At 33.1% G+C, this 25461-nt stretch overlaps 1 protein-coding gene across 7 annotated transcripts in view; it reads right to left on the bottom strand.

The window, feature by feature from the left end:
• The window catches only part of GRIK2 (glutamate ionotropic receptor kainate type subunit 2), a 705435-nt gene that overhangs the window by 473748 nt on the left and 206226 nt on the right, over positions 1–25461 (bottom strand). The window contains exon 1 of one of the 7 annotated variants that reach the window (XM_025382121.1): positions 931–1043. The exons of the other annotated variants lie outside the window; for them this stretch is intronic. The gene's annotated coding sequence lies outside the window, so the exon portion shown is untranslated. Of the gene's footprint in view, positions 1–930; positions 1044–25461 lie in introns of those variants that run through there. 7 annotated transcript variants of the gene reach the window in all.

Raw genomic sequence — 25461 nt, 5'->3', positions numbered from 1 at the left:
TTACAGGAGTGAGCCTCTATGCCCGGTGGCATAGTTTTTATGGCATTTATTGTGTTAAAATCCCAAATTATTTGCAAATTTCAGCATAGTTGTTTTATTCTAAGTCCCTTTTAAGAAGACACTTGACATTTATGAAGGATGCCTCTCCAAAACAACGCAACTCCTTTAATCAATGAATAAAACTGTAGTATATAATTTTGGCCATAAAATATAGAGTATAATTTTAAAATATGTCCCTTCAATTTGTGACCTTCCACCAGCTGTGTCTCATTCCAGTTCCCTCACTCTTGTCACAGCCTTCCTTCTAATATCACTGCTCTCTCATTAGCTGGGAGTGACCAAACTGAGGCTTTTGTCTCCATAAGAATCATTGTTGGTTTGGAGAATGAAATAAAAGGTGGAGCACCTGATTCCTAACCCCTCCAACCTCTGTCCTTAGGAAACTAGTACTTTAAAAATGCAGAATATTTATCTTTATTCCTTTCAAATTTCACACCATGTACTCAGTACAGTCATTCATAAATTAGACTTTCTTGAATAAGCCTATTTATTCCACATCTAGCAATTCATGCCTCATCAAAGATATTTTGACAGATGAGTGTCAGGTGACTATACTATTAGCAAACTACCTATTATAAATTAGTAAGAAGTTGTAACGTTGTAACAATCCCTCTAACTATGAGGAGTTAGGACTCAGAATAGACTAGAGGGGTGAGGCAAATTTATATTCAGGAAGAAGAGAAAAAATAATTATTTGATACCATATTCATTTGAAATATTTCTCTTATTCTGGATTTTAACCAGTTTGATGGTGTAGTTACTAAAACAATCAACTTGTGAAATAGCACTCAATATATCTGAAATCTTTGGCGACTTATGTTAAGCAAAACGATAATAATTATATGTGTCTAATGAGTATAAAGAACCAACCTAGATTCCTTCTGTGTATGTGGAGAAGAACAGTGGTATTCTTCTTTACTCTTTACTCTTATATATAACATTTATTTGGAGCTAGACTGGGGTTACATTCTGGCTTTGCCAATGCCTTCTGTATAATTTTGGGCAGTTGCTTAAAACCTCAGTCTGAGCTGCCTCATCTCTTAAAAAAAGAATGACAAGGAGGCTACTGCATAGAATTGTAATAAAGAATAAATGTTAGCACATACAAAACACAGTAAGCACTCAACAAGTGTTTGAGGTCACAATGAACCTTCAAAGCCATTCAAAATAGCATTATTTTACAGGAATTACCCCTTTGGTCAAAGATAACAAAGCTATCAAGTGATAGAGCCACTAGCAGAATCTACTCATGATCTACTCATGCCTGACTTCAAAACCCTTGCCTGTTCCACTACAAACTAGTAGTTTTCTGCAAAATTTCAGTCAGGCAAAATACATAAAACTTCCTAAAATGTGAGGTAAGATGACTTAATAAGATGTAACTAAAAATGTAAGATCTTACATATGAAACAAAAATAATTGACTAATTGTAAGGTACTTGTAAAGTTAAGTAGGAATAAAGAGGCAATTACAGAAATGCAAGCCTTAAGTGGTTTCTTATTGGCAAATAAAATAAAAAACTGCATCTTCTTTTTTTCAGTTCAAAATGGTAGTTTCTATGTGATAAAAGTATGCAATAAAGACCATATTTTGTAATATTGGATTAATATTTTACTCAATTATAATATTGAATCAACATTTGATGATAGTGAATTAAAACTTTATTATCAATCTTTAAAATAAATAATTCAAATTCCACTTTTTTTTTTTTTTTTTTTTGAGATGGAGTCTCACTCTGTCACCCAGGCCGGAGTGCAGTGGCATAATCTCGGCTCACTGTAACCTCCACCTCTCGGTTTCAAGCAATTCTCCAGCCTCGACCTCCCAAGTAGCTGGAATTATAGGCACCTGCCACCATGCCCAGCTAATTTTTGTGTTTTTAGTAGGGATGGGGTTTCACCATACTGGTCAGGCTAGTCTCGAACTCCTGACTTCAGGTGATCCACCCACCTCAGCCTCCCAAAGTGCTGGGATTACAGGTGTGAGCCACCGCTCCTGGCCTCAAATTCCACTTTAAGTTTACATATTTATCACCAGTTTGAATGTTTAAAGAATTTTTTTTATTTCCTTAGGGTAACCCATGTTCTACTTTAAATTAAAAAAATACTTAAATTTTATTAATCCAAAGCCAAAGTTTAAAATTTTGTATATAATAAACAAAAACATCCAGATAATGCAACCTTTTAAGACAAAATATAACCACCCAACAATATTAACTCAAGAAAAGAGAGAAATCCTGAATAGCTTATTACCCCTGATATGTGGAAGGAGGTGAAAAAAATCTAGTAGAGAATTGGTTTCCAAATAAAGTTGGATTGGTGTTACAAACTGTTAAGAAGAAAGAACTTTTAAAATTCTATTAAAAAATTTGGAAAGTCTTACTATCATCCAACTTAGTATAATCACCATACTATATAGTATAAATGCAATTGATAATTATTTTTATTTAAAAATAATTTTTTAGAAAACAACAAAATAATGAGACTTTATTAAGACAAAAATCACAAATGAACAGCAAATGTTATATATAAGAGAAGGGAGTTCCATTAAAGTCAGCAAAAAGATAAAATATCTACAATATCCACTTTTCTTTAATATTTATTTTCATTTCATAACATATAGAGATACAAATTTGTTTTGCCAAATATGTTTGACTATATCAATGAAAATACCAAAATAGAAAGAAGTTATCACCAAGAAGCCTCCACTTAAACAAATACTAACTAACCCAAGTTCTATAGGCAGATTATTGATCACAGAGGAAGCCACTACATTAAACATGTGACGTATAAGAGAATCTACAAACACATGGGTGAATATCAATAAATTTGGACTACAAAAAGAAAGAATAGGAATGACTAATGAAGTTTATATTTAGAATTAAAGTGCATGGCAAGTATAATTTAAAAAAAGCAAAAAATGCACAAATAGAATTACAATATTTTAATGTTTTAGCAGTATTTAGAGAAAGGTAACATAACAACTGTTTGAACATAGTAATTCAAGAATGCATTTTGAATTCTAGGACAAAGACTAAACAAAAAAATAGTATCTGATAAAAATAGAGAAAAATAGATAAGTATAATAAAACACAGCATCCATAAACAGTTTTCCATCTATATAGAAAACAATATTAAAGTGATAATGCTGCAGTTCTAATAAAGAGATTGTATTTTCAATAAATCATACATTGAAATGTGACATTAAAATAATAAAGTTGTTACAAAAAGCTTAGCTAAGAAAAGATTTTCTAAAATAAAACAAAAAGTGATGTTCCTAAAGGTAAAAATGTGACATATTAGACTTTCTTAAAATTAAGAACTTCCTCATCAAAGACACACTCAACATACACACTCAACACAGACACACACAACGCAGACACACACATGTATATGTGTGCCATAAACAAATGAGGACAAACACACACACACACACACACACACACACATATTAAAATATATGACATGTTCTTTATATCCTATAAGTAGAATTAGTGGATTCACATATATATACACACATTTAGTGGATAGATTCACTTGTGTGTGTGTGTGAGAGAGAGAGAGAGAGACAGAGAGTGAGAAAGACTCCTTTCTTAAAAATCTACAAAAAAACAAAATGGCAGTCAAACCAATAAAAATATGAGTAGAATATTTGAACAAGCATTCCCCAGAACATAAATTGAAATGGACAATGTACATATAAAAAAAAGTGATCAATTTCATGGTATTCTGGAGAATGAAAATTTAGACCACAACTCAATACAATTGTATATACACCAGCATGGCTAAAATGAAAAAGACAAATTGGCTCAATCTACATTGAAAGTTGAGTGTCTGAATCTTCTACCACTGAAAATACACAAACTCTGTGACAGAAATTTCACTCTGGGATAGTTGATAAACAGAAATCCATACATATGTTCATCAAAACACATCTGCAAGGATATTCATAACAGCATGGAAGACCTGCATCAATAAAGAACTACATGCAACAACATGAGATGAATCTCACAAAAAAATGATTCAGTGAAAGAAGCCAGACACAAAAGAATACTGCTGTATGATTTCATTTTTCAAAAAGTTCAGAAAATGATAGTGGTGGGAATAGTGGTAAGAAAAGAGCATGATGTGCTTTTGAGATGCTGCTGATGATCTGGTTTTTAATCTGAGTGTTTGGATACATATTACTAGAATTTTACTTGTATCGTGGGTGCACTTTACACAGATCATTCTTTAATAAAATTTTAGTTTAAAAAACAATTGTATAAAAGTGCTAGGACCATTCTAAGTTTGACAACACAAGCAGTAAAAATATTACTAAATGTAGCTTCAATATTTGAAAAACAACTATGCATCAAACGTAACTAAAGAAAGACAAATATGAAAACATATGAAAGTATATTAATTAAATATAATACATTAAAGAGAACATTAATATATTCAATAAATAAAAGAACTAGCTACTAAAAACATAACTCCAGTAGAAAAATTGACAAAGAGCATAAGTACATAATATTCATAAATAACAAATGCAAATAACCACTAAATGTAAGAAAATGCTCAAAAATAGGAAAAGGGAAAGGTTAATTAAAACAAGGAGATAGAATCTTTATGAATCAAATGTGTTGAAGTGTAAGAAAAAGCGCAGTTGAATAGAAAAATAAATCGACACAAACTTTATTGAAATCCTTTTTCAAATCTATCAAGCTTTAAAAATATCACACACTTGAATGCACTAATTCTACTTATAGGATGTAACCTTAAGGAAAATGTCACTGATTTAGCTGCAAGGATGTTCACTTCTTTATTTATAAGAACACAATAATTCGAAATGTCCTAAGTATACAATGGTAAAAGACTTTTTACAGAAGCTATGGCAGATATAATAAAATACTATATACTTAGTTATTTTAAAATTATTCTATAGAAGGTATTTGATGACAAAATGCTTTACAAGTAGTTATAATATGCCCTTATGCATAACAATGTATTAACCTTGGTTCATTTTAGATGATAGGCGTTTGATTAATTTTGATTTTCTGATTTTTTGCTTATTTGTATAATTTAAATAGCTAACAATGGACATATGTCAATCTTGTTATTTAAAAAATGAATAAAATATTATTCAAAGTGAAGCTAGAAATAGTAAAGAGTAGCAGAAAAACAGGACAGTAAAGGGAGAAAACAAAATTTCAGGGTGTTTGTGCCTTTGCTTCATTTATAATGAGAAAGACTTAACATATTTATATGCAGAGGGAAAGAACCAATAGGAAGAGAAAGCTAAAAGGTAGAAAAGAGAAGGCATTAGTGATGGAGTCAGGTGTCTCAGGAGCAAGAAAGGATCAAATCCAAAGCATGGCAAATAGGATAAGCCTAGGGGAGGAGGACACCTTATTCACTCCAGCAAGAAGCAATTATCTGTAATCTGCAGATGTGGAGATGGGCAGGAAATCAAGGGCATATATATTTTATGTATTTTCTTTGTAAAGTGAAATATAAGGCTCTATATATTTGATTCTCTGAGGAAGGAATCAGCCGTTTTTTATAATTTTGAAAGAACGCCTTTGATTTTAAAATTGCTATTATAAAATTGAATGGCAAATCATTTTTTCTACCTGTTCATGAACCTGCCAAAGGATAACTGTTTGCGTGATTTTAAACAAGACATTTTTCTTTCCTATGACTTGAAAAAATAATATCCATTTTGCACTGGGAATCTTCTATAAAACTGTTTGTTCCTAGAATTATTCCTTTTATTATGAAGTGTCAGGATTGTATGTAGCATTTTGTAAGCATGCGATCCATGAAGAGAGAATTGCTCTCCTAAGAGTTCATAAATCATGTTTGATGGATAAAATACATCTCAGAATAACAAAGGACACTTAAGACCTATATGATCTTAAAGAAGCATCTCAATAATCAATAATTATGTGCTCTCTCTAGACTTACACCAAAATTCACCCAGTTTCACATTTTCAAGAATCTAGAGACTCCTATGTAGCTATCATCTAATTCCTTATTCTTCATACAACACAAGCAAAATGTACTGCTTCCTCATAGTTACCTTGAACTTCTCAGGTTCAAAAAATCATCTAAGATAATCATTCTCACAGCTTTATCATTATTTTATTTCTTAATTCAGGAAGGGCCATCGTATCTCACATAACCTCTCTATCAAGCCATAAAATGCCCGCAATTCTTCTTCCAAGGTTATATTAAAAGTTAACAGTTCTCATCACTATAAAAGGCTTGTTAAAAGAAAAAAAAATAATAAAGGAGAGGAGAATACCTTTCTTTTCCATGGGCGTAATTGCCCTCCTTCGTTTTGTAGATATAGGAAACCAAATGTCAAGGGATCCCTAGTTTACACAGAACACTCGGTGCTGAAACTTTTCGCATCACAGTCTCTGACTCACAAAAGAACATCACTACTCAAGACTTGAAATAAAAGATTTATTAGTCAACTGCTAAAGCCTAGTCAATGCCTTTCTCTTTTAAATCAATTTTAACTACTACTGAGGAGTGTATGACTCATAAACCCATGACGGATGTACCAACCAACGTCACATCTAACCTCTGAGACTTTTCAAATAAGTCTTACTTTAAAGTGAGTACAATCTGTGTGTTATAGACTTTAATTTAATAAAGAAATTGATGTTCTAAATGGCACACCATCTGTTGTCCTCCCAAAAGATATGTTGATTTTCTCAATCACATGTTATACTAATCTTATTTTCTGTGTAAACAATTGCAAAAGGTATCCTCTCCATTTTAATTTTGTACAAATCATTATCTAAAGGACTAAATCATCAAGTTTCTTTAATTTTTATACAATATAATGCCAAAGGACAATGTTACATTGGCCTTTGGCTATTAAATGACATACCCTGGATATTAAATGACATTAGGGAATTATTTTGTTCTCTTTAGGAAAAGTAATGATATAGTGGTTATATAAGAAAAGATTCTGACTCTTAGGATATAAAGTCTTTAGTTATGAAAGAAGTGTCATAAACACAAAACTGGAAAAATATTAGCAATTGTTTTATCAAAGTGCTTATAAGTGTTTATTATACTATTATTTGAACTTTTCTGTATGTTTAAAAATTCAAAATAAAAATGTGGGGGTAAAAGAAAATGGACAAGAAGAAATAAAACCCCAATACTCATTTTGTTCTTAATACATGTTTCTAACAGACCTCTCAAAATGACCATTACATTAACCTGCAAATATTTACATTTACTATGCACTAAAATTGCACTATTATCCTGAATGTAAAAGATGGAGTCTAAGAATCATACAATCAACAAATCATCTGGTCTACCCATCATTCAGATACATAGATTGCCTTTATTACTACATATTGGCCTCCAGGAATGACGAACTTATCATCTGAAGCAGTCTCTCACTTCTCTGGAGAGCTCCAGCACAAAGGTCTCCCATATTTTAATCCATCATCTGTTTTTCTAAAGTTTTTAATCATATCTTTTTTTGGGGATACACATAAGCCCAACTTTCACATGATTATCTTCCAGAAACAGATTTCATCTTCCTACTGCATTTCTTACATCTAGCCTAACACTTTGAAATTGTTTAACAGTTTGTCACATGACTAATCTGATCCTTTCATTTTTCTAGTTTTTTTTTTTTTTTTATCTGAACACAGCCCTGTGTACCCACAGCTCAATGTTATACTCCAAGTGTATCCAAGGAAAGCAAATTACGAGAGAGTGGCCAGCTCCATAAGCTAATGTATTACAGATAAAATGAATAGTGGATTTTTTTAACAGTACAGTATCACATTGCTCATTCATCTTAAGCTTATTGTTTAAAAAGTTTATGTTTGTGATATACTTTTTAAAGAAAAATTTTTTACAAGTATCCCTGATTTGTATCATCTACTTACAGTTAATTTTCTAATTAAAACCACTTGGAGCCTAATTCTACCAGCAATTGTTATCATTAACTTATTCAACATCTAATGTATCAGGGCAATTTACTAATATTACAAAGGTATGTGAAATGTGTTTCTTTACCTTCTGCCTTTAGGTCATATTCAGTATTGCTTTGATATCTAAGTCAGTGGTAAAAATGATAAGCCAGAAAGAGTTAAAGACAAAGCAAAGCTTTAGACCATAACCTCATAGATATCCCACTGGAGTCTGTCCCTATTGTTAAACTAGGTAATGGTCTTCTTAATTATTCTAGCTAACAGTTCATAGATTCCCATCATTTCTACAGGAATGTAACTGTAAACCTTTTCGTATGCTTGACTAAGTCCAGATGTGCTATGTCTTCCACACCACAACAATGCATCTCCAGTGGATTTTTCATGGATACTTGCCCCTACTCTAGCTTTTTTCAGTAGTGTATCTACTACAATCAAAGTCATTTTTATAACATGAAACATTGATGTTATCATTCAACTTCCTAATATCTTTCAATGACTAATCCTTAAGCTTAATGCTATTTACAAAGTTTTTCATAATTTGTCTTCTACCTTCCTTTCCAACCTCTTACCACTTCCACTTCCCCAGTCATGCAGCCATATTAAACCACTTACCTTTACCTGAATGAACCAAAATCAAATGCCTCCATTGCTTTCCAAACAGGGCTCATCTGCCCAGGAGCCCAACTTCTTCTTACTGACCTACCTACACACACACACACACACACACACACACACACACTAAAACACACATCTGTAAATTTATCTCTCATTGTGAGCTTTTGAAATAGTCACCTTTTCTGGGAAAACATTCCTTACTGGTCCTAACTGCACTGAACTAATTGTGTCTCTGCTTTATGTGCTCACAGTTCCAGACCCCTTTCAAACATGATAACGCAAACTCCTGCAATTTGAAGTTAAAGAAATTTACATAAGTATGAAACATGTTTAAACCTAAGCTCAATCTCATTGAAGAATGAAAGTTCCTAACACTCAACATTTATTGAGATCATACACTATATCAGGCACTGTGTAAAGTATTTTACAAATATTAATAAAAAGTCATCAAGAAGTTTATTTGACTCATATTTTCTGTCTTTAATCTATTTCCCATTAAATAAAATTTATATTTTAAGTCTGAATATAATAATGATATTTAAGTTGTCCAAATTACTGAGTCTAAGATTTGTTTTCCTTCTTTATGCTTCAGTCCTGCAAGGTAGACTAATTCTTAGTCCATAGAACCTGCTTCACTGAGCTTATTGTGTTCTTCTTTAGCAAGACCATGAAAGAGGTCTAGCATCCTTCAGTATCTTCCTAAGGTCAGTTACACAGTTGGCAAGTGAGGAATGCTGGATTAGGACACGGGGGACCTCAGTCCAGGCCCAGTCTTTTAATTGCTATTCTATATTGCTTCTTGCTGGGTAATATTGCCACTCTTTATCCTCAACTTCTGGCTATTTTCTCAATAACTTTTCTCTTTCTAAGTGGTAAATACTTTCAGTTTCTTTGAAGAAATTCTAAGAGTTTTATGTCCATATAAACTATGACTATAACAATTTGAAATTAATGTTGTGTGAAGTTGGTGAGTGCCTAAATGTATGCTGGTTAAAAAGCAAAAACAAAAACAAAACACATATACATGTGACCCATGGACACACCATGGAAAAATAAATAAGTAGGCAACAGCTTCCCAAAAGGTGATTATGCAGAAAGTATATAGCGTAATGTACTAATTTTCCAGGGGAGGAGGAGTGTCTGGTCTCCACTTCATGCCGAAAAATATCTCCCATCCTTCCTACTTGCTTTTGAGTCATTTGAGCCATGAAACAACAGATATTTTTAATTTAATAAAAACACTGACTCCAGTATTTTCAGCCTTATTTCTAGTGACAATAACTTTCTTTATTGTTGCTAAGTTATCTCATCAAAGCATACAAATTAGCACTTTGTCAATATTTCAGGTGAAATAAAAACTATACAAATATGTAACCAATGAAAATTTTGTCTGCAGAATGTCCTGGAATTTTCGAAGTTCTAGCACTCTTTGCAGTTCTTCAACTAGAGAAGACGTTAGAGGTCCACTTGCATACATCTCCCTACATCTATCATATTCAATTCAGCTCAGGCTTGTCCTGGGCATTTGAAAAAAAGAAGTTGCTGATACAGTCCAGAATAAAGAATATGAGTTAGAAGTCAGTATATAAACTGAAATCAAGTGGCAGAAAATAGTGTGATAGCCCCATTAGACGAAGATTGGTTGTTTTCTGGTATGCAAATGTGCTTTCTTATTTTAAAAATAAATAAGCTTTTAAGTTGACAAAGTTTCTACACTTTCCAACATATTTTTCAATAGTGGATGGAAAATAGGTGTTGATGTTTCTTTCTATAAATGGATCACTAAAATCCAAGGGAGGACCTCAAAATACACATGCAAATAATACTAATTTTAAAGTAGAGGCACTACACACTGAGAAGAAAATTGGGAAATGGCTACTTAAATGTTAGCAATTTACGACCTAGAAGTAATGCATACTGATTGGGAAGGCAGACACTTGAATAGTATCAAGATATAAATAGAACTGATCAAACTGAGATAACAGGAAAGGCACTCACATAATCATCATATAAACAGTATAAATAATATTAACTATTTGAAGGTAAAAAACATGTGCTTAATCATACTTATTTAAAAGAAAATAGGTCAACCAAATGAAAACAAAAGGCAAAAAGTGACTGGATGAGCAAGCCTCTTCACTCCCCAGACCTCCATTATCTCTTCTGCAAAATGAAGGGATCAGGTGAGATGATCTGAATATCAGAGATTTATAACAGTTTAATGATTCTAAAACTGCTTAAGAACTGCACAGTAAATTGTGGAGGAATACTGATTCTGAATTTCAGATGATCTCGTCAAATGCCAGTCTCTTGCAAATATGGAACACTTAACAATCTCTTTTGCAAAAAATACATTGATATGAGAAATCATCTGTCAAAATATTATGAAATTCAATCAATAAAATATATATGCAAATATGTTTTGAGTTTAGAAAGCTGATTTAGATATCGTGAGGTTAAAATGAAAGTATTAAACATTTGAGAGTTTTAATCCAGAAATAGTAATTTAAAAGATGGCTAGCAAGTTAATATTTTATAAAAATGCAAATTAATGGTATTATTCATAAAGCAATCTACATATGTAATATGATATTATATACAAAACAATATCTTTTATTTGGACTATAAGATAGGTCCTTCATTTCTTCTTGCCTATTTACCTTGCAGTTTCTTTAAACAACATTTTAATACTCTTAGGTGGAATATTTACTATTATATAAAAATGTGTATTTTTGCGTGTTTATTATTTCATTTTGTTTTAAATGAAGGAGCAAAGAAGAGTAAAACGACTGTCTACTTCTACATTTTCTGGGAAAGTTTCTTGAAATTCTTAAAATTACTTTTGGTTTCCCCCTTTTTAAAACTATAGTATTAATTGGACCTAAATTATCCTGAGATTGCTAAAATATTAACCTTCATATTACATTAATAACACCTCATCATCTCCTTCAGGAAGCCTACTTCTCCACAAATATCTATCAATTTCTCAGATAGATATCAAGCTCCCTCTCGCGCCATATTTTTCATTCCTTTTTTCTACTACTTCTGACAGCACCAAGGGTATAACCTTCTATTACCATACATGGTTCCTCTGAAAACTCTTTGACGGCTTACTCTTCTTTGACTTATTGGACTTAACTTGGTGCCTCACATGTAGTGTGTTTTTAATAAATGTTTGGAGAATGTCACTAATACAGAGAAGAAATATGATAGTGTTTCATGTATGAAAACAAAATGAAGTTTTAAAGCCATGCTTTTATATCAACATAATATTAAAATGTTGTAGAAATTGATCAAATGGCCATTATTTTCCTTTTGCAGGCAACTAAGAGAATCACGGGGATCACACTGTGTTCCTTCCAGAAATCCAGAAAGCCTCAGGTGTTTGCTAAAGCCTTTAGTTAATTACAAAACGACATGAGTTATTTTTGTAATTAGAACAGTCTATGGAATAGAGGATTATATAGCCAATGCTAATTAGAATTTATCTTAAAAATTCTTACTCTTCACAACTAGTTTCAACATACAATAATAGGTATTTTTTTCCTGTGAAATTGAAAAACTGAAAGAACCCAAAGTAGATGTGGGAAGAAAATACTGTAGAAAATTGTCCAGGGAAAATGTAAATGTCTAAATAAAGAATTAAAGTTTAGTAACTTTTCTTTTCTAAACATCTAACTCAAAAACTGACTGTGGAAATTCGAATTGCAGATAATGTGGCTAATCCAGTAGAGATCTAATGGAGAAATAATGTACATATATACGAGTTTGCATGCAAACTGATGCATACCCACAAGGACTCATACAGAAGCAAAGTCTGAAGAAAGCTTTAAAAACCTGCTAGTTAATCCAGAGTGAAAGTAGACAAGAAAAAAATACAGTGGTGTGACACTGTCACACAAAGCGGTAGGTCACTGACTAAAATGTTTACATTGACTTTGTGTAGACATAGCTTAAGCAAATGTCTCAAGATCAAATGAAATGACCCAACTGTAGACTATGGGGCATTGTGTGTTCAGGGTGGAGAGTGACACACACACACACACATACACACACACACACACACACACACCATGAGAGACTGCCATTAAAAATGATAATACTCCTAAACATCCCCTGAGAAGTGAACTGTGTATCTATAATCAAGCAAAGATTTTAAAGCATTTGTTCTAAAATTCGTTAGTGAGAATTATTAGTCTACAACCTCTGGTGCATTTACTCCATGTTGAATGTGCAACTCTTAGCTGAGTGTAACACAGTAGGTGCTCAATAAGTGTTTTTTGCATTAATATAATTATAATGATATGCAGAGTCAAGGAATAATCTTTGAGCAAACAATGTTGTATATTCCTATTAGTAAGAAAGGCAAATTACGTAGCTATTGAAGAATTAGACAAATTTTACTAGAAATTACATGTGTTCAAATACATCCATAGAAGAACTATTTTTAATTATGAAATACAATTGAAACAATCTAAATGTCCATCACCTGGGAGGCGGTTCAACAATAGCATTTTAAGCCACCAGAGGAATACTGTGCAATCGTTAAAATGCATAGTTAAATTTATATTTATTGACATAGAAAAATATTCAGAATATATGACTAATAAAATAGGAAATGTTGTGTAGTGATTAAAGATAAGGGCTCTTGGAGCCAGTTAGCTTGGGTTCACAGTCCAGTTCAGCCTTTCTGCTGAGTGGCCTTAGGCAAATCACTTCTTTTTTTATCCTTCAGTTTTCTATTGAAACAAAATTGCTACATTATTTGTATAACCAAGTACTATCCAGTAATTTTAAGTAATTTTAAAGTGTTAAATAATTTCAAAATAATCTTTGAAAATGTCCTCTGCTTGCAGCCAAGCTGGTACTCGGAAAGACAATGATAATTCTCCTGAGAAAGGTAACCTTGCTTTGGTGAAGAGGGTTTGCATGGAATCAGAAGAATGGGCAAAGGTTCCTCTGCAAGGTGAGTTCATGACCTGCCCCTAGGTAGAGTCTTCAACTAATCATTCATTTTGGGAAAAGAATGATGAAAGTAACATTTATTTTATTAATTTTTACCCAAAGGCTCTGGGCTCCTTAAATCCAAAATTTACCAAGAGCCTACATAGGTGACGCTGATTGCATACCAAAGAACTATTGTGAAATATGTCTTGCTAGCATGCGGTTATCCTGACATTATCAACTACTTTAAATGGACACTTTTCTGTAGCTTCTAGAATGCTTAAACTACTAAACAAATTGCTGTAAAGGTTAACTTAATTGATTCCAAGAAAGACAAATAACTCCCTAGCTGGGAGCACCCAGGTGAGAACAATAAGAAGCAAGCTCTCTTTCTACCTGTGGTAAGTTAAAGAATAACACATTTCAGCAGCATTTTCAACCATTTGCATTTGCATAAAGCCACAGATCAGAAGAGTGACTTTTATTGCTTTACAATTCAAAAACCTACTCTCATTCACGGTTTCAGTTATTATAACAGATGTTCTGATCATCATTCCCAGGTCACCATGTACAGTGTACATGTTTACATAATTACAAGAGAAAAGAGGTTAAAATATTGTGCCTTATCCAATCCTGTCAAAATGAACCCATACAATGCTTCACACAGGGGAACAGCAAAAGAGTAAATGTAAGCACTATAAATATACATAAGCCACCACCGAAACTGTTTCCCAACCCAACTTTCAAAAATGGATTTCTCCCAATAGACATATAAGAGCCAACATATATCCTTATCTGCCTAGTGTGACCTAGTTGAAAGCAGCCTAGAGGCAGAGATGGAATTTCCACTACATTTGTAGGATGTCATGAATATGCATTTAGATTTTATCAGAGGATAGCAAATATTCCATATTCCTAATTTGAGCAAAAGCACCATTTGTTTTTCTTCACATACCTGTTTGTGACACAGAAAGCGTGGCACAAAGTACACCTCAGAGAAAAGCTAGAAAAGGTTATTTATGGATAGATGCATGGAATAAAGAGACTGAGAAAATAGTACAAACTTAAAGCCATTTTTCCACTAATGCAGGAAAAGGCTTGGGATGTTATGTACACTGACTGCATCTAAATTCACCTGAGTTTTCTCTGGTACCTCTTGTTTGCATTTTATATATTTAAGTGCTGATACAAATATAAGGTGTCTAAGCATAGTATACCATACTTACATGAATTCACAAGAAAAATTAAAAGTCATCTTACTTATAATAAGTGCTTAACAAGGAGGTGGCTCAGAATCTGGGGTTCTAGTCCTGGTTCTGCTATTATTAGCCAATGGAACTTTAAGCAAGTTAGTTAAATGTTCTTGGCCTTGGTTTACCTAGCTGTGATCTGAAGAGCTTGAAGGACTCAAGAGAAAGAAGGCTCAGGATGTTCTATCGACCTAACTCCAGTGCCCAGCACAATGCTGAGCACATAAAAGATATTCAATGATTCCAATATTCATGGAAATGAATGAGGTCATTATTTAACAGATCAGTGAATAAAGGTACCCATAAGACCCTTGCCAATCTAATCTATCTATGACATTAGGTGATTAATTTTCATAACAAACAGTATGTTTAAAATCAAATCCTCTTTCTGAGAAGAATGTGTACTTTCTAAAATGGATAATCACAGTGTCTAGAAAGTAATATTACAGCACCACAACTTAAGTCCCCTGTCAGTCCAGTTTGAGTCATGTACCTGTCTGGAGGAAGCAAAGTTAATATAATGACTTAGCTGAGTCATCCAGTGAGAGCCCAGTAATATGGGCAAAGTTGGAGACCTCATCTGTGATCAAATTTCCACTGGTGGTGACTTAATTAACCATTGACCTTGTACTGAACAGCAAAAATCATAACTATGGATTTCTGTCAGCCTACTGCCTTTCTTGTTAATGCCACATCTTATCCAAGAAAAGGAAGTGAGCTCTACTTTCTAGAAGCAGAAAATGTATTTGAAATAATCCAGTAATTGTATTTCTAGCCTGTGATATTATTATGTTAATCAGTTGCTCTCTACAAAGTAATTCTCTATGGCTTTTATTCAAGGTTAGAGAAAAAACGATTATAAAGAAATAACACTGATTTGAACCTCTACCAAGGTAATCACTGAAGGTATATAGTCACCTTCTAAATATCTACATAAAAGCAAAAAATGTAGTTAAAATGTTTTCTTGTTTGTTTGTTTGCTTTTTGAGACGGAGTTTCACTCTTGTTACCTAGGCTGGAGTGCAATGGTACAATCTCGACTCACTGCCACCTCCACCTCCTGGGTCAAGGGTAAAGATTTTTAAAATCACATCCAACATGTAGCAATTTAAATATAATTTTTTAAGCTTTATTTGTATTTTAAATACCTGCATTAACATGGATAGATATTGGAAAGAAGATGAATAAAAAAAGGAAAGAAAAAGGAAGAGAAGGAGGAAAGGAAGAAAGAGAATACAGAAAGAACTAATGAATCCAAAGCACTTGGTAATTAAGTTTCCATAAGCATGCATGGATTCACCACTGGGAAAGGAAAGTATGAGTATTGATCCATTTTTCAGATGAGTAATCAAGTCTCACTCAGAGACATTAAGTGACTTGTTTAAGATCACACAGCAGGGATGCAATATAGCCAGGACTTAAACTCAGGCCTTCTGAACATAAGCATCAAGCCTTTCCTTTGTATTTCAGCCACAACATATGCATTGTGTTGAGAGGTGGTAAAAAATAGAAATAGATTTAAAGAATGAAAATAGTAACAATTTATCTGTCATAGAATAATATCCAGCCAAAAGAGAGGTGTCAAAATTAATGAAATTGTTTCATCCACTAATTATGTAAGATTCCAAAAATCATTAACAAGGGTAAATCCTTCCCATTTGACTATATTGTTCTTGTTGTTTCTCCAAATTTCTATGCCTATGTTAAATTTGAAGGTTCAAGCTACCTGCTGGTTTGGGGACTTATTTTTAATTGTACCTAAAAAAGGAAGCCAGTCAATATTATGTTTTAAATGTTACTTATTACTACAAAGAAATTAAGGTATCATATCTTGCTTAGCAAAGAGCAGAAAAAAATGTTCATCATCAAATAGGTCATTACATATCTAAATAAATTATTGGCTTTTTAAACTATCATTATGTGGATAATTAACCAATCTTCTGGTCTTCTAACAGCCCTTCAAATAGTATAGTTTATCATCCTCGGCTCTGAAACTTCCCTGTGGCCATTGATTAAAATGAATAAAATGAGTGTTACAAAATTTAGAAAATGTCTATTTTTCTCAAAGGCAATATTTACTTCTGCTAAATTCCAACAGCACTTAAAGCAATGCCATTCATCACTTAATTATACATTGTCTTGCTTTATTCTTTATTTCTGTCATAGTTTCATGTGTATTAAATTAGGCTACCAATCTCATGACTGCAGAAGGGTAAATGGAAGAAGCCTAAAATTTTTTAAATTGATTTACTGTTGGCTGTCAATATCATCCATTGGATATATCCATATACATGTGGCTGGTGTTATATTATAATTATATATTACATATTATATTTTTTATTTTTAAATACTTTAATTTTAGGAACAGAGAGAATTTAAGCAGAGTTTTCAAATGGTATTAACGTTTTAATGAGAAACAAGGGTTTCAATCTGCTTTTTAATTTTCTGGGATAATTTGTAACCAACCTTTTCTACTCCTAACAAAGATAAATCCTTGAAAGAATTTTAATTTTTGTACAGTGCTAGTATAATATATATTTTCAGAGAAATTATAAGGACAAACCTTTTTTTACTTTATATGAGTATTATCAAAGTAATTATTATACTTTATATTTACATGTTATATGGGCACAGTATCCCCTCAACACTAAAATCTACTCTGAATACAAACTACAGTTGTAAACCCTAAAAAAAAAAAAAAATTCATGCACACAATTCTTTTTTCTTATTCTTAGCAATTATAAAAGTAATTATGAACATGATTGCTGACCAGATGTGTGAAATTCCTGGTTGTTAAAGCCCCAGCTCATAGCCTCTTCTTTAATGAAATATGTCACACAATACATAGTTCTCTAATATCATTTAACCTATAAATTGTGCTTCTGACCCTTTCATCACTCAAACAGAGAATACAAAGAATAGAATTCATTATAAATTCATGGAGCTTCTAAAACATGAAAAGATACTGGTTATAATTCATTCATGAGTTATTTTCAGTTTATGAAGAAAGGTCTTGCCAAAAGAGAGTAAAAAAGCAAAAGCATGTTAAATCATACAATTATTTTCAGATTTTGCGGAGAGTGACCTTTAAGTTTTTTCACAAATCGCTTTAGCCCCAGTCTCACTCCATTCTTAAAATTAAGTAACTCTACTTTCTCATCACATGAACTTCAGTATCCCAACCAAAATTCTTGCTTTCCAAATTGCAGTTATTTATTCCTCTCTCCTCCAATGATCTACAGGACCCTGTCTTATCCACCAGCTCATATTTCTATCCTCTTTCTTCAGTCATCTAACAAAATTCTCACCTCCTTCTAAGGTAGTCGTGATTAAGTTAGGTAAATTAACTACATATCCCATTTGGCTTGATGTCAACATAAGGGAACTTGTGAAATTCTACTGTATTTAGTTGATAAGGTGGGTGTATATGTTGATCATTCACTCTCTTAGGTTTATTTTACATCCAGTTTTTTCAGGTATATGATAAGATCTTTAAGATTAGCGATTTTGTCATTGATTTGACTTATGTCTGTTCAAAGGAATATTATATATTAAAATAATAATTTGGACACCCAAAAGGCAAACTAAGGCAACAATAGAATGTATTCAACAAGAAGTAGGTTGAGCACTTCAGTAAGACCCTGCTATAAGAAAGTAGAAGATATAGAGAAGACAGAGATGACAATCTTGTTCTGAAAAGTAATTCTGTTGGATTAGAGCTATGACTAACATGATGCAAATCACTCAATCATTCAAATAAAAGATGACTCCATATTATATTGAACACTGTCTCTTGGGAGAAATGTGAAAGCAGGATTGTTTCTTTCTATACTGATTCTAGTTAAACACTATTTACTGGTTTTTTATTTTATACTAGAGTTATATAACATAACAAGGAAGGGTGCAGGTACAAAAATATTCTAAGTTGCTTGACTCCAATCCAGGCACTGAAACATAGACCTTCTGCAAGTCGTCTAACCAATGAACTCAAAGTCTTCATTTGTAAAATGTAGAGAGATACACTGTATAATCAATAAATTACCCTCCATTTCTTAAAAAAAAAATCATTCATTTATTTTCTCCCTCTGATAATCAGTATAATTCAAATTTTTTAAATGTAAGAAATATGAAATAATTTCTGCTTAAGAGGTATTATCTAGTATCTTAGACTATTAGGAAAAGAAGAATTGTTTTTCTGTTCAGGAAGGTAAAACCCTATTTACTGTATATACACAATGAAAGTGCAAAACATACTCTAAGACCAACCACATGCTTGGTCATAAAGCAAGTCTCAATAAATTTGAAAAAAAATTGGAATTATACCAACCATACTCTCAGACCACAGTGGAATAAAAATAGAAATCAACACCAAGAAGATCTCCTGAAACCACAGAATTACATGGAAATTAAACAACTACAACTTGTTCCTGAATGACTTTTGCATACAAAACAAGAAAATTAAGGCAGAGGCCAAAATGTTTTTTGAAATAAATGGAAAGAGATACACAACATATATCAAAATCTCTGGATGCAGAAAAACAGAGTTAAGAGTAAAGTTTATGGTGCTAAACACCTACCTCAAAATGTTAGAAAGATCTCAAATAAACAATTTAATATCACACCTAGGGATAACAGAAAAACAAGAACTAGCCTAAGCTAGCAGAAGAAAAGAAATAACCATAATTAGATAGGAACTGAATAAAATTAAGACCCAAAGCCCATACACAAAAATCAATAAAACCAAAAGTTGGTCCCTTGAAAAGATACACAACCAATAGATTGCTAGCTAGATTAATCAAGAAAAAAAGAGAAACTCCAAATAAGCACAATCAGAAATGTCAAAGGGGGCATTAAAACCAACCCCACAGAAATACAAAAGATCCTCAGAGACTATTATGAACACCTCTACGCCTACAAACTAGAAAATCTATAGGAAATGGATAAATTCCTGAAAACACACAACCTCCCAAGATGGAATCAGGAAGAAACTGAAACCCTGAACAGATCAATATTGAGTTCTGAAATTCAATCAGTAACAACAACTACGAATTTAAAACTCCACAGACCAGATGGCTTTATAGTCAAATTCTACCAGCTGTAAAAAGAAGGGCTGGTACCAATTCTACCAGAACTATTCCAAAACATCCAGAAGGAAAGATTCCTCCATAACTTACTCTGTGAAGCCAGGATCATTCTACTACCAAAACCTAGCAGAAAGCACAACAAAAGGAGCAAAACTACAGCCTAATATCCCTGGTGAACATAGACACAAAAATCTTCAGCAAAATACCAGCAAACTGAATTCTTTAGTACATCAAAAAGTTAATTCACCATGCTCAAGTAAGGTTCATTCCTGAGACACAAGGTTGGTTCAACATATGCAAATCAATAAATATGATTCACCATATAAAAAGATTTAAAAACAAAAACCATGTGATGATCTCAACAGACATAGAAAAACCATTTGATAAAATCCAACGTCCCTTCATCATAAACAAACAAACAAACAAACAAAAAACTCAACAAACTAGGCATCAGAGGAACATATTTCAAAATGATAAGAGCTGTCTATGACAAACACACAGCCAACATCGTACCAAATGGGCAAAAGTTTGAACCATTCCCCATAAGAACTGAAGAAGACAAGCTTGCCCACTCTCATCACTCCTATTCAACACAGTGCTGGCTGTGGCTAGGCCAGTACTGTAAGTCCTAGCCAGAGCAATCAGGCAAGAGAAATAAATAAAAGGAATTCAAATCAGAAAAGAAGAAATCAAACTATCTCCCTTCACTGATGATATGATTCTATGTCTAGAACACCCTAAAGACTTCACCAAAGGGCTCCTGTAACTGATAAACAATGTCAGTGAAGTATCAGGATATAAAACCAATTACAAAAATCAGTAACATTTTACACACCAATAATGTTCAAGCTGAGAGCCAAGTCAAGAATGCAATCCCATTTACAATTAGCTTCAAAAAAAATCCACAAAGAAACAAAAACCTTGAACTACATCTAACCAACAGGGTGAACGTTCTCTACAAGAAGAACTATGAAACACTGTGTAAAGAAAGTGTAGGTGACACAAACAAATAGAAAAACATTCCAAGCTCATGGATTGAAAGAACCAATATTGCTAAAATGGTCATACTGCCCAAAGCAAGTTACAGATTCAGTGCTATTCCTTTCAAACTACCAATGCCATTTTTTACAGAATTAGAAGAAAATTATTCTTAATTTCATATGGAACAAAAAAAAAAATAGCCCCAAAAGCTAAAGCAATCCTAAGAAAAAGAACAAAGCCAGGAGCATTACATTATCTGACTTCAATCTATACTATAAGGCTACAATAACCAAAAGAGCATGGTACTGAACCAAAATCAGCCACATGGACCAGTGGAAAAGAATGGAGAACCCAGAAATAAAGCTGCATACCTACAGCCATCTGATCTTCAACAAAGTTGACAAAAATAAGCAATGAAAAAAAGGACTCCCTATTCAATAAGTGGTGTTGGGATAGCTGGCTAGCTATATGAAGAATGAAACCAGATTCCTACCTTTAACCATACACAAAAATTAACTCAAGACAGATTAAAGATTTAAATGTAAGACCTTAAACTTTAAGAATCCTAGTAGAAAACCTAGGAAACACCATTCTGGACATTGGTCTTGAGAAAGAACTTATGACTAGGTCTTCAAAAACAATTTCAACAAAAACAAAAATTTACAGGTGGGACTTAATTAAGGAGCTTCTGCACAGCACAAGGAACTATCAACAGAGTGGACAGACAACCTACAGAATAGAAGAAAAGAATCACAAAATATGCATTTTACAAAGTTCTAATTCCAAAATCTATAAGAAGCCTAAACAATTGAACAAGCAAAAAACAACTCCATTAAAAACTGCTCAAAAAAATAATTTTCAAAAGAAGACATACGTGCAGCCAACAAGCATATGAAAAAAAGCTCAATATCACTGATCATTAGAGAAATACAAATCAAAACAACAATGAGATACCATCTCACACCAGCCAGAATGGCTATTATTTTAAAGTCAAAAAAAGTATAGATGCTAGCAAGGTCGCAGAGAAAAGGGAATGCTTATACGCTGTTGGGAATATAAATTAGTTCAGGCATTGTGGAAAACAGTTCAGAGATTTCTCAAAAAACTTAAAACACAAGTATCATTTGACCCAGCAAGCCCATTGCCGGGTATATATCCAAAAGAAAAGATAATTCTACCATGAAGATACATGCACTCGTCTGTTCATTGGAGTACTATTCATAACAGCAAAGACAGGGAATTAACCAAGGTACCCATCAGCAGGGGACTGGATCAAGAAATATAATACAGGTACATCATGGAATACTCTGTAGCCACAAAAAAGAACAAAATGGTATCCTTTGCAGCAGCATGGATGCAGCTAGAGACCATTATCTTGAGCAAATTAATGCAGAAACTGAAAACCCAATTCCACATATTTTCACTTATAAGTGGGTGCTAAATATTGGGTACTCATGGACATAAATATGGAAGCAATAGACACTGGGGACTACTAGAGTGGGGATGGAGGGAGGGAAGGGGACAAGGGTTGAAAAACTAACTGTTGGATACTATGCTCACTATCTGGGTGATGAAATCATTAATATCCCAAACCTCAGCATCACACAATATAGCCATGTACAAACGTACACATGTACTCTCGAATCTAAAATAAAAATTAAAATTATTTTTAAATTATAACATTTAATGCTGAAAAATAGTGAATTGAGCCCTAAAAAATAAAATTATGATGATCACTTTCCACAGGAAAGAGAAAACTAACTGACCAAAATGAGGATATAATAGCCTCTGGTGTTAAAAAAAAAAACCTGCTACTTGCTTTCTTTAGCTAGGAAGAAATAATTTTACTTCAATTGCTGACTACTGAATTCCTTGTAGTGGTCCTATTTGTCTCTGTTTAGTGAAAGTCATTGTAGAATACTTTGTTTTTTCTTTTGGTTTTCCTTTTCCTTTGTTTGAATTTTTTTCTTTCTTTCTTTTTTTTTTTTTTTTTTAAATTAAGGAAGAGAACCCTGAAGCAAGACAATAATGTAAAATAATATTTAGTGAGAGCTTTCTACCACACCACGCTTTTCTAAATGCTTTACTTTCACCAATTCATTACAAGCTTGCAAAAAATAAAAATAAACATGTCACTGGGGAAGAGAAAAGTTAAGTTTTCTAAGATTACAAACCTAATAAAGTAGAGGAGGACTTGTGCCAGGAAAGTCTCACTCTGAAGCACACATCTTTAAGTACGGACCTGGCGTTGCCTGCAGGATGAGTTGAGACAAAGGAAAGACAAACTGTTCTGGTAACAACGTATTAAAGGAGGTTGTAGACAAGGGCAAATGAACTAGGAAGAAGATTGAAAAGGGGGTGTTGGAGTGATTAGCTAGCTCAGCAACAAGCCAGGTTTATATACAAGCAAGAGAGAATACAAGGGAAAATGCAGGAGGAAAGAGAGAGAGCATTATCCAAATGACTTTTAAAAATAGAAAGGCTTACTATTCAATTCAGTTGAAAAGTTACTAAACATTTTCTAGCCATACAATCACTCAGTACATTCTGTCATAACTGATGTCTTTGTGTGGGTGGTATTTGGGATAATCAAGGACTACAGATTTTGTTCATATTTAGGGTGATGTCATAACAGCTGCCCGAGCAGACTGAGATGAGAGAATTCAGAGAAAGCAACTATAGCCAGAGGTGACTCAGTAAAATACCACCCCAACCCAGGACAGAATCCTCAAAGATGTTGAAAAGGGCTGAGTGGCCCCAGTGACATCTTGGTTATACTTCAATGCTGTCTTTTTAACAACTCTTCTACTAAAAACAGAGAATATCCTTGCTCTGAAATGGAAGAAAGAGTGATGCCAGAGGCACAGGATATGTACAGGAATCCTGCAGGAAACCAAATGGGCTCTGAAAGCTTCACATTAACTTTGTTTAAAACTGAAGAAGTTCTAAATTAATTCATTTGACAAATTAGTATTCAGAATCTTCTTTGTGTTAGAGACTAGAGCATTGAACAAAACAGACAAAAATTCCTGTGCTCATGACGTTTACATTTCAACGGGCTTAAATTCTGATTCAATTTTAACTACTAACGACCTTAAATTATGGTGAACCACACCCTGTCTTTTCAGTATACACTAAAATCAACACAAAACTTCAGTTCAGATAGGGATTTATTTAAATTTACATAAATACTTTAAAAATTATTTCAACTTTTATTTAGATTCAGGGAGTCCATTTGTAGGCTTGTTACAAGGGTATATTGTATGATGTTGAGGTCTGGGGTACAAATGATTCTGTCACCCAGTTAGTAAGCATAGTACCTAAGAGTTTTTCAACCTTTGTTCCCCTTCTCTCTCCTCCCCTCTATTAATGTCTATTGTTCCCAAATTTATGTTCACGTGTACCCAATATTTAGCATCCACTTATAAGTGAGAACACGTGGTATTTGGTTTTTCTCTGTCAATTCACTTAGGATAATGACCTCCAGCTGCATCCATGTTGCTGCAAAGGACATAATTTTGTTCTTTTCTATGGCTGCATAGTATTCTATGTTGTATATGTACTATATTTTCTTTCTCCAACCTACCATTATTGGGCACCTAGGTTGATTCCATGCCTTTGCTATTGTGAATACTGCTGTGATTAACATAAAACTTCTTGTTTCTTTTTGGCGGATTAATTTACTTTCCTTCAGGCATATAGCCTGTAACGCGATTGGTTATTCAAATGGTAGTTCTATTTTTAGTTCTACATAAAGACATTTTAAAAAAGAGTTATCTACTTTGGCTATACTGTTCCAAGGATCACTCACTGCATTTTTATTGAAGAAAAGTCCTTCTGGGTTCCAGAAGAGCTTTAATTGCTGCTTCCATTTCTTTCTCCATGCAGTTAAAACATTGCCTCTATTTAAGGGTTTTTATGATTACTTTTCTGAGAAAGTAGCCAAAAGTAAATGAGGTGCTACTAATTATCTCTAATCTAAATCTAGAGTATCATAAAGCCCACTTCCCATAGACACCAAATTCTGAATTTCATTCACTCACCCCTTAAGAAAGAGTTTATGCTCCCCATTTTGACTATCTCTTGATTCTTCCTATCATCTATTAAAATGTAGAAGATAATATCAATCATACAATTCAGAGCTGTGATCTCACAGGATAACATAAATTAGAGGACCTAGCAATGCTAGACCGTAGTTAAAAAAGAAAAACATACTGATACTCCTTAGAAGTTAAGCCTCTCAGGTAAAAAGGTAAATTTCTAAGTGATGGTTGTTAGCAAAGATATAAATAATGAAAGAGTTAGCTGAATCCTGTGTGACACCATTCATTCATTTATTTTGCCTGAGATAAAAAAAAAAAAGGACAGAGCAAGAAAAAAATAAAAAGGATTAGTTTAAAAACAGTTCTGCAAGGGTCAGTTGACCACTGAGAATGTCTTGGTTGCATGATAACCCAAAGGCCTTGTGAAAATATGAATGTCCAAAATCAGTTTAAAGTTTGAAGTTGTTTGCTATGTGATTCATGAGGCTAGAATTCCCGGAGACCCTCACACTTTTAGTAGAAGAAATTTTCCT

The sequence above is a fragment of the Theropithecus gelada genome, chromosome 4, assembly GCF_003255815.1.
Source record: "Theropithecus gelada isolate Dixy chromosome 4, Tgel_1.0, whole genome shotgun sequence".
Classification (NCBI taxonomy): domain Eukaryota; kingdom Metazoa; phylum Chordata; class Mammalia; order Primates; family Cercopithecidae; genus Theropithecus; species Theropithecus gelada.
Note: the sequence above shows the minus strand (reverse complement) of the source record. Positions and strands in the feature narration are given on the sequence as shown.